Genomic DNA, 21,688 nt, shown 5'->3' on the forward strand with positions numbered 1-21,688 from the left:
GAGAATTGGGATCTGATGCTAAAAGCTTGAGAATAAGGAGTGCTGTGTCTAAGGATAGGAAAGGATGAATGTCTCAGCTCAAGCAGAGAATGAATTTGTTTTTCTAATTTTTTTGTCCTATTCAGGCCTTCAATGCATTGGGCAGTATCCCTCACACTGGGGAGGCCCATATAATTTATTCAGTTCACCATTTCAAAAGCTTGTTTCTTCCAGAAACACCCTCACAGTCATACCTAGAAGTCATGTTTACCATATGTGTGGCTATCCCTTAGCCCAGTCAAGTCCACACATAAAATTAACCATCACATCAACCAAATTAGAAATGTTTACCCCTCTAGATTAAAGAACACTCATTCAGTGAACCATTTGTATAGTTGGGGCACAGGATGCTGAAGAACTATGAAGTGCTCTAATGGTCCTACATTTGGTCTCTTTCTAATCACATAAGAACTGGGAAAACACTGTATATTAAAGACTTATTCCTAGGCAAGGAAAACATTGAAATACACTGAAAACAGTTAACTAGGCTTAATGTTAGAAGAGAGTATCACACACAGCCGGAGGAATGATACCTTTAGAGAAAAATGGAAAATCATAAGCAATAAGGCCAGGATCAACTACTATTCCCCTCTCCACACACAAATAACATCAGCATGGACATCAGTAAGAAATGCAGGGAAGATAATTACTGGGAAACGTAATAGTCACTTTCCGCAATAACGTTTAGACTCTTGTCAGGAAACCTATACACAGCACTGCTCTACCTAACTTACGACATTCCTAATGTTAAAACAATCCCTCAGCTCCAAACTATCCATATTCTTATGTAATGCCTACACACTGAAAGGGGAAATCTGCTTAAAATATAAGAACCAAATGTGAGAATATGCTGTCTATGTCTTCCATGGGCTTTCTCCTCAGAATTTGCTAATTGTAAGAGATGTTTTAGGGATTGTCTTTCCTATCAAGTTGCTACTGGCCAAGGCCACCATCTGCTGAAGGCCAAGTCCTTGAACATGACCTCACCAACATGGCACGATGAATGAGTAGCAGATTTAGAATAAGAGTGGCTTAGGATTCTGACTTTGCCATTTGACAGCTGTGTAAGCTTGGATGAGCTACTGGCTCTTTCCAGATCACGGTTCCCTTCTGAATAGCAGGTCTGGTGTGATGATCAACTGACAAAGCAGTTATCGCCCCCAAACCCTTCCTAACATGTAGAAACTGAGTTGTAGCTCTATGAGTGAAACCTTTTTCACTTTCTTCTACCAACCTTAAAAATTTTTATCCTGTCACAGAATTCCATTTCCTATTTCTTCCTATTTGTTACCCATGTGAAAAATAAGACAAAGGTCTAAAATTTTAAATTATATATTTCAGACTGATCCTTAGTACTTTTAGGATTGTTTAATCAGCACTACAGAGGAATGTTATCTATCAGCTATCTATATAACCTTCATGGGCTTTGTATTTCTTTCTACATGATAGTAGGGAATTCAAATTGCACCCAGTGTTCATTCATTTCTGTTTGAACTGTATCAGCAGAATAAGGACAAATGTTTGTGTGAAAGCTAAGGAGAAAAGATTTACATAGTACTCTCAAATTATTTTTATTGCATACTTTAAATGTTCCACAGTATAAATTATGCATAAACTTTAAATTACATAGTAAGGGATGATTCTCCTAAAACATTTGTTGAAGCAAAATTGGCAGATAATGATATGTGAGAAGGAAACAGAAAATTATTAAGTGCTAGTCTCACTAAGTGAGAATGGTTATGCATATTTTATTTAGATTATGGTTGATATGCTTACATAGTCCAAATACTAACATACTTTTAAAAGAAGAAGTAAGTGTAAAAAGTAGGTCACAATTCCTTACAATATAGTATCTTTGGGAAACCATTATCTATGTCTCGTTCATTTAGTTATACAGAAAAGGGATTTTGTATGTTATCATTTAAATAATTTTAGTATCTTAATACTTTAAAATACTTGCTTTTTGGCAGCAAAGCAAAAAAAGAAGTGAAGTGTAGGATTTCACAAGACAGGACAGAGGCACCTCAATCCACTTACTATTCTAGGGCAAATTTCTTTTAGTACTTGCACAGGTATTTTGGAAATCCCTTTAGCAGCATATTTATTCTGCTCAAGAAGATAAAATGCTAAATACCTGTGAGCACACACACATTGACAATGACCCCTAGATATCCCCTCCAAAAGAGTTGTGTGATATGTGAAAAGAAAAGTGAGTTTGGAGCCTCACTGTGAACTCCAAGAGGTCGCAATTGTCTATCCTGTTCACTGCTGCGTTCCCACCGTCCAGCCTGATGTCATGAGCAAACCAGGGTGAGTATTTGCTGAATAGGGACATGAAAGAATTTCTGATTGATTGATCATGTGATGAAATCATAAATATTGAAAATGATTACATTATTTATTTTGAATATTATTTTACTATTTCATTTTCATAAAATGCTTTGAGTCTTGATAAAATTTGAACATTTGAAATTAAAAAAATCACAAAACATTTAATTTCAAATTATTCTGTGAAGACATAACCTATTTCAGTGCCTCTCAAACTTCTATGTAAATAAAATACAAATCCCTGGATTCCAACCCAGGATATTGAGCATTGTTGCTGAAGCAAGACCAAAGCATCATGGGAGATATCAATATCAGTGACCTCATGCCATGCTCTAAGAATCAGAATTCTATTCCTTGAATTCAATAATTCAAGATAGTTTATAATTTACTTATAGTCTTGCCGTTTACTTTAGAGTAAATCTTTTATCATAATTCTTACTGTACAGCATGCATGAGATGATTTCATGAGCTGTATAAGAAGTTGGTACTGTGAATTCTCAAATTGGAAATCACATAGAAGAATGAATACATGAGGATCAATCAGACTTTATTTGGGCTCCTAGAAACTGTGTTTGCTCAAAAGTACTCTGTGATTTTTAATTTTATGTGTTAATTTGGATGAGGCATGGTGTCTGAGGGGGGTTTGTATAGAACAGTAGTAATATTAGAACTGATAAACTGAGTAATGCCTGTTGCCCTCTATAATGTGAGTGGGCCTTGTGCATCAGTTGAAGGACTGCACAGAGTAAAACACAGGTAAGAGGAATTCTTCCTCCCCTTCTACCTTGAGTTGGGACACCAGTATTTTTCTACCTTTGAATTCAAACTGAAACATAAATTCTTTTTTTTTCCTTTGATGGAACTGGGGCTTGAACTCAGGGCTTCACACTTGCAAAGTAGTCACTCCTACTGCTTGAGCTGCACCTCCAGTCCATTTTGCTCTGGTTATTTTGGAGACTGGTTCTCATTAACTATTTGCCTGGGCTGGCCTAGAAGCATGATCCTCCCAATGTCAGTTTCCCAATTAGTGAGGCTTACAGTTGTGAGACACAGGTGCCCAGCTCTGAAACGTACACCAAGCCTTCTGGCCTTTAGACTGAAACATACACTAGTAGGCCTGGTTCTCAGGCTTTCAAAGTTGGTTTTCCTGGGTGTATAACTTGTGATTGCATATCTTGAGCCTTCTCAGCTTCTATAATCGCATAAGCCAATTCCTTAAATCTATCTATCTATCTATACTATTGACTGTTCAATCAATCATAACTGTGATGGAGAATGTATTAATAGGGCTTTTCCAGTAAAACTGAACCAATAGGAAGTTATCTACTTCTATCTCTTTCCAAACCCTGTGTCTATCACTGCTGGAGTAGTTTGAGTTAGAAATTATACAGTATAGCATTCTAGCCTCTAAAGTTTCACTTTATATCTTTGTTCACTTTATTTTTTTCTCTGTTTATTTTTTAGTTTAATTTAGAAAATATGAATGTCCCTTGTAGATGGGTAGCAGCAATCTGCTAATCAGTTTATCACTTTGGGTTAAGTATGGTAACTTAGAGTCAACAGCTTCAACCTAGGGAAGATAAGGTGTGAGGAAGCAAGTACTTATAGAGTATAAAGGTACTTTAAGAATCACATGTTATAGGACTGTAAAATGATCTAGCCACTGTAGAAATACTGTGGTTCCTCAGAAAGTTAATCAGAATTACCACATGACTCAGCAGTTATCCTATGGAATATACCCAAAAGAATTGAAAAGAGGGTTCAGACATATACCTACAAACATGTTCATTGTAGCACAATTTATGATACTCAAAGGTGGAAATAATCAAAATGTCTACGTGATGGATAAACAGGTAGACAAATTGTGGTGTATGCATACAATAGATAGTATTCAACCATAAAAAGAAATGGTTACACGTTACACGTAACATGTTACAAATGGATGAATCTCAAAAACATTATGCTCAGTGAAAGAAACCACACATAAGAGGTCACATGTTATATGAATCATTTATATGAAATATACAGAATATGTAAATTCATAGAAACAGACAATAGACTGGTGTTTTCCTAGGCAGGGGAAAATTAGGTACAGATACTTAATGGATATGGGGTTCTTTATGGGGGGATGAGAATGTCTGGACTAGACAGAGGTGGTGGTTGTACACTGCATGCACGTGCCAAATGACACTGATTTCTTTTTAATGTAAATGAATTTCACCTCAATAAACAAAAAAAATATAGTGTACAAATGTGAGTATTGCTATCCTTGCTTTTTCCTGAGTTTTAAAGGCTATGCATGTGGTTTACTCACTTACTCTTTTAGGTCTTTGCTTAAACATAATCTCAGTAAGGCTTACCTTGACCACATTCTTTTCCTTTTATTTTTCATTTTTAAAGAAACATTTCCTCAACTTTATAAATTGGCAAATAAAATTATATATATTCACAGAGTACAAGGTCATGTTTTGAAAGATGTATATGCTGTGAAATAGATGAATCAAGCCAATTAACATATCTATCACTTCAGATATTGATTTTTTTTGTGAACATCTTCTTTTAAATAGATGCCCAGCCTATCACTCTTTATCTTTTTCCCTGCTTTATTTAATTCTTCTTAGTTTATTACTCTTACTGTTACTATTGACATACATGTACTCCTTGACTTATGATGGGGTTTTACGTGAAGACAAGTCATGTGATAACATCATTAGAGATTCAGTGAGGCAGCTTCAAGACAAAGATTGACAGCTATATTGAGAAGACTGGGATGGTCAGGGAAGGGTCCTACCTAGAGTCTCAGAGGAAGTAAGTCAGGGCTGAAATCGTGACTTTGGACTTCCATACTTCAGATCCACAAGACAATGAATTTCTGTTTATTATATGCCTCCCAGTTTGCAGCATTTTGTTATGGCAGCCTTAGAAAACTAACATGGTGTTCATGAGTCATCTTATCAAATTAGCATCCCTTAATCAATTTATCAAAAATAGATCTCCCACATCATGTCCTGTTACTTGAAATACTCTCAACACTACATTTTTTTCACATTAAAAAAAAGAACATTTATGTTAGCTTACAATTAGGAAAAAACCATCTACCACAAAGTCTATCTTGAGATAAAGTATTGAATTCCTCATCTAATTTATTAATATTATACTGAAAGTGAAAAAAGAATGGTTGCATGTGTATACTTTCCCACCATTTTTAAGTCAAAGCCATCAGTCAAATCATCATAAGTTAGAGATTATCTGTGTTCATACTGTTCATTTAGCACTCCTCATTAGCACAATTCAGTTGGCTTCCCATGGCACAATTCAATGGCTTCTGTCTGGATTTGCATTGCCTAGAGTAGTGTTCAGCACATAACATCTAGGGGTGAGGTGTTTAGGAGGTGAGTAAGCCATGAGAGCAGAGATCTCATGGATAGAATTAGGGTCCTTATAAAAGTTCCATTTTTGAGCAGAGAGATTGGCCCTCACTTGACACCAAATGTGTAGAGACCTTGATCTTGGACTTTCCAGGTTCTAAAACTGGGAGGAAAAAAAATTCTCTTATTTATAAGTTGCCCAGTGTGTGATATTTTGTTATAGTAGCACAAATGAACTAAGACAAATTTATTCTTTAAGAAAGATTTCATGCTCTCACTTGGAGTCACTTTATTTTTCATATAGTTTTTTTCTTTTCTTTCCCACTGTGCAACCCTCTTCAGTGCCAACAGACTACAGGCAGAGGCCAGGCAATGGTTTGGAACCATAGCTTGCTCTGGCATGGAACAATATGAGAGGGCCAGGATTTTTCATATAGTTTTAATACAGCTTTGTGATCTGGTTTGTAAGAATATATCAAGTTAACAAGTATTGATTAGGAGTCCGTAGAAACTGACTGAGAGGAGAGGTACTAAAGAACCTAATGGAAGAGTTAGGCAGAAAAAGTGTGAATTGCCACAAAATTAAATACATATGCAAATTAGAGTGGTGGCAACTGTCTCCCTCAACTCTACAGCCTCTGAAGTATCTCTGCATCATACTTTAATCATTGCTGTTCAATAAAAATGAACATGTTAAAGCTGATGAGGTAAGTTGTGCTACAGAATTAACAAATCAATTTATTAATAGTTCAACTTACATTTATTGAGTGTATTCTATATGTCATATCTTGTGTTTTGTTGCTGAAATAATCAGATTAGACACATTGCTCAGTGATGGGCTATTTTGAGAGAAAATGAGATAATATCTGGGAAAAGTCTTTCTACATTTTAAAGCACTAAGCAAATGTCTAGTCTTAAAATAAGTTTTCAGGAAAATGGTTCAAATTGCTAAAGTCAAATGCCAGTCTTGAATGAATTATAGACAACTGAAGTAATTCTTGGTACCAATTCATTCTTTTCACTTAGCTCCAGTCCACAGGCCTTCTTTTTGTTAGAGAAACACAGCAAGGTCATTCCTGCTTCTAGGCCTCTGTTCTTCCTATTCTTTCTCTCTGCCTTTAAATCCCTTCCTCATATTATCACATTTTAATCACATTTCTTTTATGAGAAAACTCAAATAGTATTATGTCAGGGAGGCTTTTCCTGAAAAATTTAAAATGCTCTTTTAAAACTTGGCACCAATATTTCTCTAGCCTCTGAGGCCCAGACTTCTGTAATTAATTAGTTAAGGTGGTACTGGAGTTTGAATTCAGGACCTTGTGCTTGCTAGGCAGGCACTCTACCACTTGAGTCATGCCCCCACCTTATGCTTCCCTATCTTCTCTGCCTTACATTATTTTCTCCACACTTGCTAACAAGTCTTATGCTGTACATTTACTTGCCCATTATTGCCTGCTCCCACTGAATGTAAGGGACAAGATAGCAGGGAGTTTGCCTGTTTCATTCACTGCACACTGTCCAGGGCATGTAGTAGACACAACTATTTGTTGAATAAATAGATGAATGCTTCTGACATGGAATTGAGAGCAGTTACGTCTGAAGCTAAAGTACAGTTCTGGGTCAAAAAAAGGAACTAAAATTGAGGAAAAATATTTCTTTAGATCAGTCCAGCTTCTCTGGACTGAACATTTAGAGTGATAGTGGAAAAAACAAAAAGGATGGTGACTCTAAAGATGAAAAGAGAAAAGGCCAGCTGATTTGAAAGGACCAGAAATAGACATGGTGTAACATCTGACAGAAACTCCAAGACAAGCCAAGCTACCAGAATAACTTTCTGTGACTTTCTGACAAAATTCTAACTGAGACACTATTCCTGAAAGATGATTAATAGCATGGTTCCTGGAGGGAGAATCCTGGGCTCCCATCCCAGCTCAGAGGACACTAAGCAACTTTTCACTTTAGCAAATGTCTTTTCTGAGTCTCAGTTTCCTTGTTCTGAAAAAAATGGTAACAATATCTATTTCTTTGGTTTTTAAGTTTTGAATAATGTAAAGTCTATGTAAAGTCTAGTAGCTGAAACATAGTTGTAACAGTAAAATTTTATTCCCTTATCTCAACTCTAAAAAAAGATTTGATGTTTTCACAGGTATTCATACAAGAAATGTGACATTTCATATACTTGATTACAAAAAAGGAGAGAAGCAATAAAGATATACAAATAGTCAATTATAATACAGATGCAAAAATACCAAATAATACTTTGGGCTTTCACACTAGCTCTGTATGTTTGTACTTCAGTACACCTGGTGGGGGTTGTGTATTACTACCGTGGAGAGGGGAAAGATCCCAGGAGTTTTTCCACAGAGATGGTCTTCTGTTTCCTTAGTAGGTGTTTGCAGGCAACGTTTGATGACCAGAACCTGACTAGAGAGTCCTCTGTTTAAGGTTTCACAAAGGATTCATCTTAAACATGATAACTGCAGAGCTGAATGTTAGAGATGGAAGATACCTTACAGATTGCCAAGCTCAGTATTTTTCTCACTGCTGCAGCAAACAGAGGATGAACATATTACTATCTATACATCATACTTGTGGGACCTTGCTCTATGGACTAACATGATTCCTGTAAAAAAAAGGATGTCTATAGGGTCTTATGATTTCTATGCACAATCTTAGCAGATCCTGTAAAAATCTACTTTGATGTTAATACATATTTTGCCCTTCAGCAGTTAAGCTATAAAACCAAAAAAAAGCAAAACAAAGTGAAAAAACTCATTTTAATTAAATTTGCAAAATATAATTTTAATCACATATATTAATTAATTTAATCTTTTTAAAACTGGTCAAATCAGACCCTGTCATGAAAATGCTTCCACATCATAAAATCTCTTGCATTTGGCCTGGGATTGTGCTTTTGGAAATATCTTTCCTCAATTAAAGAAATATCTTTAAATACTTGGACTAGCTCATGAGACACTTGAAAATTACTTATGTCTGACCAATTTATCTAAGGAAAAGTAACTCCTATGATTCCAAATTTTTCATTTCAAGTGAAGAAAATTCTGAAAAGTTCCAGGTTCCAAATAGATGATGACATCAATAACCAGAAAATACTTAGAGAGTACTTTGAAAACTTATATTCAAGTAAACTGGGAAATGTAGACAAAATGGTAAATTCCTAGATGCATGCAATCAACCACAATTGAACCAAGAAGATATTAACCACCTAAATAGTCCTATTACATGCAATGAAATTGAAACAGTGATAGTCTCCTTACAAAGAAGAGCCCAGGACCTGATGGGTTCACAGCAAATTTTACCAAACTTTTAAAGAAGAACTAATACCAATACTCCTCAAACTTTTCCAGGAAATAGAAAGGGAAGAAACACTACAAACAGATTCTGTGAAGCCAGCATTACACTCATTCTGAAACCAAATAAAGATGTAACCAGAAAAGAGAATTGTAGACCAATATCTTTAATGAATACAGATGTAAAGATTCTCAAAATACTGGCAAACAGAATTCAAAAACACATCAAAAGATCATACACAATGACCAAGTTGCTTTCATTCCAGGGATGCAAGGATGGTTCAACATACATAAACCCATAAATGTAATATAGTACATAAACAGATGCAAGGACAAAAAACCCACATGATCCTCTCAATAGATGCAGAAAAATCCTCTGACAAATTTCAACAACCTTTCATGATAAAAGCTCTGAAGAAAGAAGGAATAGGAGGAACATTTGTCAACACAATAAAGGTTATATATGACAAAACTAGAGCCAGTGTCATACTAAATGGAGAACTGAAACCATTCCCCTTAAAGCCAGGAACGAGACAGTGCTGTCTGCTTTCTCCACTCCTATTCAATATAGTTTTGGAATTCCTAGCCAGAGCAATAAGACAAGAGCAAGAAATAAAATGGATTCATACAAATAGGGACGAAAGAAGTCAAACGATCCCTATTTGCAGATGACATGATCCTATACCTTACAGACCCCCAAAACTCCACCAAAAAATGATTAGAAATTATAAACTCTTTTGGCACAGTAGTAGGACACAAAATTAACATACAGAATTCAGTAGCTTTTCTATATAACAACAACACAGAGACTGAGAAAAAAATCAGGGAAACAATCCCATTTACAATAGCCTTAAAAACAATAAAGTACCTCAGAATAAGTTTAATTAAAAAAACCCAAAGACCTTTTTAATGAAAACTATAAACCACTGAAGAGAGAAATCGAAGAAGACTTCAGAAGATGGAAAGACCTTCCATGCTCATGGATTGGTAGAATTAACATTGTGAAAATGGCTATACAACCAAAAGCAATCTACATGTTCAATGCAATCCCTATCAAATCCCTATCAAAATTCCTATCAAATGTTCTTCACAGAAGTAGAAAAAGCAATCATGCAGTACATATGGGAACACAAAAGACCTCAAATAACCAAAGCAATTCTGAGCAAAAAGTCCAATACTGGAGGCATCACAATACCTGACCTCAAACTATACTGCAGAGTTATAACAATAAAAACAGCATGCTATGGTCACAAAAAAAATAGGAAGACAAATGGATTGGAATAGAAGATCCATACATTATCCCATGCATCTAGCCAGCTGATCTTTGACAAATGAGCCAAAAATACACGATGGAGAAAAGACAGCCTCTTCAATAAATGCAGGTGGGAAAACCAGATATCCACATGCAAACTACATCCCTGTCTTTCATCCTGTACCAAAATCAATTCAAAGTGTATCAAAGACCTTACACTTTGAAACCAAAGTCCTGAAACTTTGAATCACCAGACTCAAGAGACAGCCCACAGTATGGGAGAAAATCTTTGCCAGCTACTCATCCAACAAGGGTCTACTATCCAGAATCTACAGGGAACTCAAAAACTCAGCCCCAAAGAATCAACATCTCAATGAAGAAATAGGCACATGAATTAAACAGGGAATTCTCAAAGGAAGAGGTATAAATGTCCAGTAGATACATGAAGAAGTGTTCAGATTCCCTAGTTATAAAAGAGATGTAGATCAAAACAACACCCCAGTTAGAAAGGCCAGAATCAATGCTAATAACAACAACAAATGCTGGCAAGGATGTGACAAAACAGGAACCCTTATACACTGCTGGTGGGAATGCAAATTAGTATAACCATTATGGAAAACAGTATGGAGATTCCTCAAAAAACTAGAGATAGAACTGCCATATGATCTAGTGATACCACTTCTGGGTATCCACCCAAAAGAATTCAAAACAGGATACAGTAGAGACACCTGTACACCGATGTTCATCACAGCACTATTCACAATAGATAAACTCTGGAAACAACCCAGATGCCCTACAACTGATGAATGGATCATGAAATTGTGGTATGTATACACAATGGATTATTACTCAGCTACAAGGAATAATGACATGGAGTTTGACAGTAAATGGATGCAACTGGAGGACATCATGTTAAGTGAAGTCAGCCAGGATCAAAAACACAAAAGACACATATTTTTTCTCATTCGTGGATGACAGATTCAAAGATAAACATATACACAAAAACAAACATGATCATATACAAACTCAGTTGTAGAACATATTTGTAACAGTGTAACTACTATATAGAACTGGGGTAAGAGAGAAAGGAAAGGAGAATGGTAGAGCAACAGTAGTATTGTCTACCACAGATGTGAAGGTAGAGGATATATGGATGTGTACTGAAAGCTGTTGAAAAATGGGGGGTGGGAGTAAAGAGATAAGGGAGAGTAGTCTAAGAGATTGAACAGACCAAAGTAAAGCACATCCACAGAGGGCATACATTGAGACACTGCTCTGAACGTCAATTCACATATTTATTATGAAAACTAGGACTATAAAATAGGCACAGTGTGTCCCCTCAGGAGATGGGGGTAAATGGAGAGGAGGGAGGGTGAACTAAGGAGATTAAGGTGATGGTATAGGGTAGGTGGACTTCATATACCTATATGAAACAGAACTAGAAAACCTCTTGCAATTGCTTTAAGTGGGGTGGGGAAGGGGAGAGGGGGAGAGACGATGGGGGCCATGTAAATAATGTACAATATAAGTCTAATCGGAATTGTCACTATGAACCCTCCCATATCATGACTATATCCTAATAAAAATTATAATTATTTAAAAATAAATATGTGACAATCACCTCTTTTGAAAAATAAGATCAAATGTAGAATTGCTCAATGCCCTTCAAGCCCTATCAGCAGGGTTACACTAGGTATGTAGGTGTAGATATAGGTATCACTATAAGTGTAGCCTTGTCATTCCTAAGGGAGAACTAAGAGGTGATGTAAGACAAAGGATCAGATAGTCCTCTGCCAGGCTGTTCAGTGGGCTGTGAATATATAATTGCTTTCTTCATTTGTGGTAGATGGTGGTGGTCCTTCCCCATGGGTACCCTAACATTTTGTGGCTTTTCTTCTTAGGTGGGCTTTTTTCTTCTTAGATGTCACCTAACATCAGGGGTGACATGTTTTCTTCATGATGGAGTAAGCATGACATGTGCTTCTTTTTTGACTGTATCTTATTAGTTATCACTTCATCTTCCACCTTGTTCTCAAAGTTTGTCTTTTACTTCTCATTCTTAATATGTTCCCATGTATAAGATGTTTTGTCATAAGTTTCTCATTTGAGGAGTTGATACATAAAAATATAAATGCATACCAGAAGTTGATGTGTAATTAGTGCAGGGGTTTCATATAAACACAAATGAGACTTAAAGCATAAACTTCAGTATTTTAATGTTTGAAATAATTGAAAAGAATATCTAAGACCACATTCATTTACTTAGTAATCTTAGACTAGTCTCAGTATTTCTTCTAATAATAGTTTGTAGGCTTGATTTACATTTTGAGTTCTATTTGGCAAGGTGACTCTAAAACTGGGAAAGATTTCATTATTTTTTTCTGTTAGGCCACAAAAGAAATAGTCACTTGCTCTCAGTGACCCAGATCAGCGCTCCAGAGGGGTCTGGAATGACACCAATTCAGTTCCTGATTGAGAAAATTATTGTTTTTCTTTGTAAAGATAACTTCAAATAAAACATTTATTTATTATTTTCAGGAACTGTGTGATTAATTACAGAACCAGAACAACTTCTATTAGTACCTTTTTCTCTTCATACCTATGTAAACATTACTATTTAAATTCTAAACATCTTCAGACTGTTCTAAGACTATTGTCTGAATGCTTCCACTGGACTTTTTTTTTATTATCATATTTTTGTTGTACTGGGGTACATTGTTACATTGACAAAAGTGCTTATAATATATTTTAGTTAAATTCACCTCTCCATCACTCTCTTTTATCCCCCTCTCCCCATTCTTAGAATAGTTTCAACAGGTCTCATTTTTCCATTTTCATTCATGAGTACACAGTTCCTGAAAATAATAAATAAATGTTATAAAATATAGGACAAGCCACCAATGAACATAATATACAGAGCAGTAAAATGTGGGGGATGTTGCAATGCTTCGTTGATAACATTCTTGAATCCAGGTACCTATTCTTGCTCAAGTTGCTCAATCATTCTGGATTATCTTTTCATTATTATAACTTATTATTGTTGTTGTTGTTTTGTTTTGCATATGTAGAGAAAGGGGAATGCATATATTTTTGGATCTTAGTGACCCTTGCATTGTTTTCTTTTGTTATGGTTTTTGCTTTGTCCCCTTAAATTTTGTAGGAGAAAGAAAAAAACAGACATAATATCATGGTCTCATGAAAAATCAGAACACGAAGCCATTAAGCAAAGAATTTCACCCTGTCAACCTGGTGAGCTCTCTCTAGGAGTTCAATTACTGTAGTGGCTTTTATCTGTTCCACTGTGCATTTACTGAGAACACCAGTTATCATTATCTAGCTGCATGGACATATTGATACTTTGCATTTACCTGAAATCCTCCTCAGGGATTTCAATAGAGATTTTTTTATTCTCTTCCATGCTACTGTCATTTGTAGGAAAGCTCTGTTGTTTTACTTGAATGTGAAACTGAGTAGGCTCTTTATTTATTCTAGAGACATACTACTTCTTGTGGCTGTTTCTGAAAAACTCATAAGTTTCATATTCATGAAGTATCTATCCCTTTCATATCATGTTCTTAATGTTTCAATTTTAATATCTTGTAACGCTGTCTCATCCTACATCTTTTTTGAAACTCTAAGCATTTTTTATGAGTTTTGAAGATTGCCCTTTTTATTGAGCTATGAAAGAAATGCTAAGCACAAACAGTGTAGTAATCTCTTCAAAGTTTACCTTTGATTCATTGATACAATCCAGATTTTCATGTGTACATCTCCTGAGAAACCTTCATCTTAGATTTTTTCAGTACCCCTAAGATCTTAAAACTTAGTCACTCAGACACCACCCACTCGCCCTCTGACACCCTCTTCTTGATTGAAAGAAGCATTTTTATAGATGAGTCACCTCCTGCCAGCTTTACAGGAATTACATAAAAGCAATCTGCCAACTAGCTTGGCCTAAGGACAGAAAATAACTGTTAATGTCAAAAGTAATAGTCATTCTGGTTTGTAGAGATGCACAATGGAGCACTTCAGGACCTTAACTCTCAGGACATCATGCCTTAATCTACATTTTATACTGTACATGAGTGAACTCATAAATGTTACACGTTCATCAGTTTGGATAAGCTTCTTGTCCTAGTATTACTAACTCCATCTTAAATGCTTTTGTTTGTGGTAGAAAATGAAAGTTTAGTTCATTTTAAGGGCGATTATATGTATATTGGAGGGAGAATGTGCATTAAGAAGTAAATATAATATGGGCAAAACACCTCATTTTTCCATGCTAACACAAAAACATTGTGTGGAAAGATACTTAAAAAACAGGACTTAGGACAAATGTTGTTTTGTGCTCTTTAAAAAAATGTGAAAGACTCATCTAAATAAATTATCATACCTAAAAAGTGTGTTTGTCAAGATATTTTTACTTTTCCTATTTCTGATAACACAACTTAGACCACATGGCAATACAACTTTAAATCACCTTTTCAGGCTCTTATTTCCTGGATAGGTTTAAGAAAGTCTTTTAACCTGTTTTTCATTCTTGGACTTATTTTTTAATTGGAATTTTCTTGATGTAGCGAATTTTTGACAGAGCTAGAAGCATTATTTCAAAAGATTTTTAATATGATCTGCTGCTGTTAATGAGGACTTCAGGAGGTACAGAATTTTAATTTGGCTGCAAATCTATAGCATATATGATTCTAGTGTTAAGAAGCAATCATTATTTCCCCAGCTTGATTTTCATATAAAAGTGCTTTAAAGAATATATAATCAATATTCTAGATGAAGCTGATATGAAAGAAAATTTCTGTGGGGCTAAATTAAAAAATAATGTTTTTACTTTTGTTTTAGTTTAACAGCAGAGTCTGCCTCTCAAAGTAAAGATAGTGAGTTCTTACAATTTATCCAAATGAGAATTTTCTTATGATTATAGCCTTATTATCACTTGATATTTTCTGCTTAATGGAACACCTCTTGTAAAAAGACAATATACCACAGAATAGCAGTCAAATTCATATTTCTCAAAGGTGCCACACACACACTGTAATTGAGGTTCCTAAGAGGGATTTGAAAAGTGTTAAACTAGGAATCATATTTTCAAAAAGAGTGAGAAAAACATTTAATCAGACAATTTGACACTTATTCTTCTACTTACAAACTGTGTGACTTTTAGTAATGTCTGAATCTCAGTCTACTTATCTCTAAAATAATTCTTTATGAAAATGCTGTTAATAATGAAAAATTATGTATGGAAATACTAGGTCAAATAATTGACTTAAAATACATAATAGGTCTTTAAAAGTATCATATGCTTTTTATTTCCTTCTTGATAAACGCTTCTGCACCAACAAAAAGCCAAACAGGTTCCCAAGCTTCATCTGAAAATGGGTCCAGTGGTGGTGGTTTAATTAAGGAGGTGTTTAAATACCTCTGATCCAATTTTAATTAAAACTAATATTTATTGAGTGGTGGACATGAACTATCTCATTTAATCTCTTCAACACTCATCAAATTAGGTATTATTATTTAATTCACTTCACAGATGCAACTGAGATACAGAGAGGTTAAGTGAATTGAGCACACACTAAAAACTGAAGTTTCAGTTAGCGAAAGAAAAGGAATTTGGGATTTTTTTTTTTTGCAAGCGGTCTATGATTATGAGATCATATCTTCATAGCACCCAAATCCATATTGACTGTAAAGCTCATAGACAGAAAACATTATTAAATTTTAACACACATCCATGGAAAAAAGCTTCAGTGGTGCTGGAAGACTGTTCCTGGGGCTCCTGCATTTCTGTCTGTCTTGTGAGCTGATGCATTGGCCCCTTCTGCTCTGCACTCTTTCCAAGGATATTTGTAAACAGACTTGGAAAATAGAAAGAGTATCTTCCTTTGGAACAAAGGGCAAGTATGCTTACTTTCTAGTATTAAAAAAGACAGTATTTTCTTCTGAGGCAAAGGCCATTCAAGCTTATAGCAAAAAGATTTGGGCTTCCCAAGCTCAGGATTTTCCTCCTATAATGAAACTCACTGTATGTATAGGTATCACCTAGCCCTTTTCACGCCACCATATTGGAAAAGGAACTTGGAGAATCAGCTCAAAAGCTGGTACTGTGGCTATTGCTCCAACTAAGGCAGTCCTTTCTCTCTGACCTGGGAATGTTGTGCCTTCTGCCAGTATTCATGAAACCCTGGCAGGCTGGCTTGTCAGCTATTAGATGAAACCTCAGATACTTTACACTTCTTGACAGGTGGGGAAAGGACACTTGTAAACACAGTTGGACAGCAAAAAAAAAACAGTTTATTTAAGACATTATCTGAAACAACAACACAGGAGTGTAAGTGGGAAAAATAATCTTTCCCAAAGGCTGTATTTTATGATGTATCAGAAAAGCTTTTTGATAGGGATGTGTATGTGTACGTGTCTGCCAAGAAAAAGAGAGGGCAAACAAGCACATATTGCTTGAAACCATGAAAACCTAATAAATATACACGGTTGTAAACAGCTTTCTAAAGACAGGTACCCTGTGCTGAACATGATTTATATGTTTGCTCCTGGCTTAAAAATGAACATTGGCACTAGATCACAAAAGCTGTTAAATTCTTCTGAGGCTCAATGTTGCAGGAAATTATTACATATCTATATTTTCAGGAAACCAACTGGCTGATTTGGAATTATGCAACTTTCACATCTGGAAAATTGAAAGAAGGGTTAATTTATTATGAGGCATAATTTACAGTTAATAAATTGTAACAAGCATCAGTAAGTAAAGAGACAGTAGCTTGATGGGGATATAGCAAAGAGCCACTTTTCCCCTCTAAATGTACTTAATTAATACAATTCATACTTTGGGAGACAGGAAATAATGAGACCCACAACAGTCTTTGACTCTGGATGTTGCTGTTTGTTCAAAAGCAACAAATAACCTCCTTGTAACAAATACTTACAATTACATGTGAAAGATTTGTCACATATACATTTTCATTTAGAAATAAGCAAAAATTTATGTAAAATTCAATAGTACATTTTTATAGTAAAATGTATGTTTGTATCCACAAATCTCTCTCAGACACACACAATCTACCACTTACACTGTTTGTATCACAGAGTTTTGTATGTCCAAACATGAACCAAATAATGACATTTTGGTCAACAACAGACTGTATATATGATGGCAGTTACATATCACATTAGAACTGAAAAATTCCTCAATTGCCTAGTGAAGTGGTAGCTATCACAACATTGCAGCAAAATGTACTACCAATAGGTTTATGGTGATCCTGGTGTAAATAAACTTACTGCACTGCCAGTCACATAAAGGTACAGTACATACAATTATGTATGTTACCTAATGACTGATAATGGTAATACATGACTGTTGTTAGTTTATGTATTTGCTATACTATTACTGTGTGTCATTATTACAGAGTATACTCGTTCTACTTATAAAAATGTTTACTGTAAAAATGTATGCCCTGTATGCAGCAGCCTCGTATACCTCATCTTACTGCATTTCTTGATTGCATCAAAAAGCCAGTTCAAGTGATTGACTTATACCACCTATGTTAGGTAAGTGTGCTGTATGATGTCTACACAATGATGAAATTGTATGTATGATAATACATTTCTTAGAATATATACCTGTCATTAACTGACATATGACTATACATAACTACAGTCTTTGTACTGATAATAACATAAATTAGTGCAAAAAAATTTATGTAAAGATAAAGTTTGTATGTTTGTTTGTTTAGAGAGAGTCTTGTTATGTAGTCCAGGCTGGCCTGGAACTCACTGTATAGCTTAGGCTGGCCTTGAACTTACTATTCTCTTACCTCTGTCACCTGAATGCTGGGATTATACATATGAACCACTAAGCCTGGCCAAGATGTAGTATATTTTATAAGAGAAATAAGGAAAACAACATATGAGTGCTCCATTTATGACAGAACAAACTGGAAAATCTGAAAACCTCTTCAAACTTCATGAAGAAGGTATTGTTTTCAGCCCGGTTTTAAAGATGGGAAGATGAGTTGAAATGAGTTAAGTAACTTGTTCATGTCTCACAACTTGTATGGATCTGAGCTTTGAGCACAAATTTGCCCAAGTTTAAAGCCTATCTTTTCACTTTTCATTTATTCCCTATGCAGTAGAGAAAGACAACTTCTAGGAAGATAAGTTTATTTATAAGCCTACATTCACCTTTGTTTTCCCAAAGGAGTCATATTTCCCCCATTAAAATAAGTTCAGTTAATCTTCTTTCCTAGAACACAATAATTTATATCCTCAGTTGCTAAATCTTCATATGATACCATGCAAAGACAGATTATTTATCATGATTTCTTTAAATAAATATCCCAACAGACATTTATTGAACGAGCCTGTGCATGTCACTCTGTGATAGGAACAGTATGCCACATAATCTTATCATGAGGGGCCAATCACTTGATGCGAAAGCATGCATGTGAAATGCAAAATGGGGAACAGCTTGTGATCCAGAACTTCAAGTGAGACGTTCATGAATTAATTTAGGAATACGACATTTCCTAAAAATAATGAATTCATTCAAACTCTCAGATCTTTTCTGTGACATCTAGGCATATCTGAGGCATGTCCTTAATAATGAGGTGCCTACTGGACTTCTTTATTCCCTATTCTCTTGTCTTTTCCTAGATGATTTCATCCAGTGCCAGGACTTTAAATGCTACTAACGTGCTAATGAGTTCTGTATTTCCACCTGAATTCTTCAACTCAAGACTTGAATACCCAAGTGTCTAAAAGGTGTCACAACCATAGCAAGTATAGAAAAGAACTCTTTGTCCCCTTATTAATAACTAGCACTATGAGACAGGCATTATTCTAAGCACTTTACATGTATTTAACCATTTAAACCTTGAGGCACACTTAAAATAGATGCTGTTATGATTTTGATTTTACCCAGAAAGTAAAGAGGGTAATTAACTTGGCCAAGTTCCTAAGACATGAAAATGAGGTGCAAATTTAGTCTATTCCACAGGGCATGTCTCAAAACCACCACAGCACACTCCTTCTCTCAGTGCTCTCCAGCACAGGAAACACATTTTTGTCAGGCTGACCAAGATATTACCCTTGATTCCACTCTTTCTTAATGTTCCCCACACACTATGAATTAGCAAGTTCTTTCAGCTCCATCTCCAATATATGTCAACCTGTCCCACTAACTTCTCACTATTTTTCTTATCATTATCACTTGTCTGGTCTACTGCAATGGCCACCTGAGTGGGTTTTACTTGTAGTCTATTCTCTACTTGACAGCCAGTACAGTACAGCTTGTACAGTGATATGTATGGGAACATATCACTACCTTTCCAAAGAACTCCAATGAACTCTCTCTATGGCTTACCAGATCCCACATAATCTGTTCCCTGCTTGCCTTTCTGAATGTGTCTCATCTCAGGCTCTCTCACATCCGTCACGCTTCCATTCTCTCTGGCCACTACAAACTTGCTCCATAGGAGGGACTGCTTCCTTTGCATAGATCTCTTTTGTTTTAGATGTTTGTGTTTACTGTAGTCTTTTCTCTTTCAGGTCTCAGTTCCATGTCACATCAGAACAGATTTCCATACCCAGCTTCTTCAATCAGCATTCTTGCAGCCACTCCCATCCCCAGCAATCCAATCTTCTTGTTTCACTGACCCTGTTTTATGTTCTTCATAGCTCTCTTATCTCTGTCTAAGATTATTTAATTTGTTCACATGTTCATTTGTCTGTCTTCTCTCATTAGAGGTAATATGTATGTTAACATAAAACTTGGTTTTTGTGCTGTCACTGTATCACCAGCTTCTAGAAGATTACTCTGTATTGTAGACACCAATTAATACTTCTTGAGTGATTGACCAAAAATAATCTCATTTTCTTCAGAATTATGATTTTATAACTATCAAATATTTAGAAAGCATTTACTCATTTTAGAATTCCTTCCAAGGTGCTGCTCAAATATTCCCTATCAGTGAATGATTTGCTCATTAAAGAAAACAAATGATAATCTGGGCACTGGTGGCTCATGCTTGTAATCCTGCCTGATTGGGAAACTGAGATAGAGGATCATGGTTCTAACCCAGCCCAAGCAAAACAGTTCATGAGACCCCATTTCAACCAGTAGCCGGGTGCAGTGTGCCTGTCACCCCAAGTTATGCAGGAGGCTGCAATCTGGAAGATCAAGGTTCCAGGCCAGCCTGGGCAAAAAAAGTTTGGAAGACCCTATCTCAATGGGAAAAAGCAATGCATGGTGGCACATAGCTTTCATTCCAGCAACAGCAGGAAGCTTAACATATAGGGTTGATGGTCCAGGCTGGCCTGGGCAAAAAGCATGAGTCACCAAAATAAACAGAGTAAAAAGGGCTGGAGGCATGAAGCATGACTCAAGTGGTAGAATGCTTGCTTCACAAGAGCAGAGTTCAAGCCCCAGCAACTGCTAAAAATAGAAAAAAAAGGAAAGAAGAGAGAAAGAGAGAGAAAGCCAGCCTACTGGTATTAAGCATTTAACTTAGCTTGTCATTCTCACAGATGACACACATGCTGCAAAGTGGTCCTTACTTTAAAGATGTGAACTGATAATGAAAGGCAGTAAGAAACCTGCCCAGGAACGTCAGCTAAAAAGGGGCCAGCTTGCAGTTTGGACCCACAGTGATCTGTCTGACATTCACTCCCAAGTTCCTTTTCAGCAGGAATATTATGTTCAGCTATGTAACCAGTAACGAAAAATAAATAAACAGAAAGATGAAATGACAAAGAGCTTTTCAGTTTACAAAATGTGAAAGTCAAGAGGAGAATGGTTAAGTAGCCTGAAAATTTGGGGAGGTAGAACAAAATGATCATAGATTTAGTAAGAGCAAGGGGCTGGGAAATTTGTTTTAGAATAAAGACAAGCTTATTAAACATATTAAAATAACAAATGGTAGAGGGTGATTATGCAAATATTGTTAAAATATCTTAACTGCATTATATAATAGAAGAATAATAAGTTATTCAGGGAAAGGAGAGTGTTTTGAGATGAGATGCCTCACCTGAAGAGGCTGAGGCCGGGGAAGCTGAGTATACCTCAAAATGCCCTTCATTGGAGTGGTCAGATATGCCTGCACACCACTAATTCTCAGAAGAGCATGTTCTACATGCATGTAAATGCAAAAATGATACCTGTTGAAACTGTTCCAGGAATTAGGGGAGGGGGCATGGGGGAGAACAGAGGAGATGGGGAATTCAGGTATGATATATTTGATACATTGTAAGAACATTTATAAATGCTAAAATGTACCCACACACAGTCCAAAAAGAAAAAAATGATTCACAAGTATTAATACCAATCAAATATAAACAACCACAGATCACGTTCATTTTATTCAAAATTG

The 21,688-nt window shown here is 35.8% G+C and overlaps 2 pseudogenes; both read right to left on the bottom strand.

The window, feature by feature from the left end:
- The window catches only part of LOC141410919 (bifunctional heparan sulfate N-deacetylase/N-sulfotransferase 3-like), a 162,605-nt pseudogene that overhangs the window by 113,145 nt on the left and 27,772 nt on the right, over positions 1–21,688 (bottom strand).
- Positions 6,058–6,181, bottom strand: LOC141411247 (small nucleolar RNA SNORA42/SNORA80 family; annotated as a pseudogene).

The sequence above is a fragment of the Castor canadensis genome, chromosome 9 (genome assembly GCF_047511655.1).
Source record: "Castor canadensis chromosome 9, mCasCan1.hap1v2, whole genome shotgun sequence".
NCBI classification, from domain to species: domain Eukaryota; kingdom Metazoa; phylum Chordata; class Mammalia; order Rodentia; family Castoridae; genus Castor; species Castor canadensis.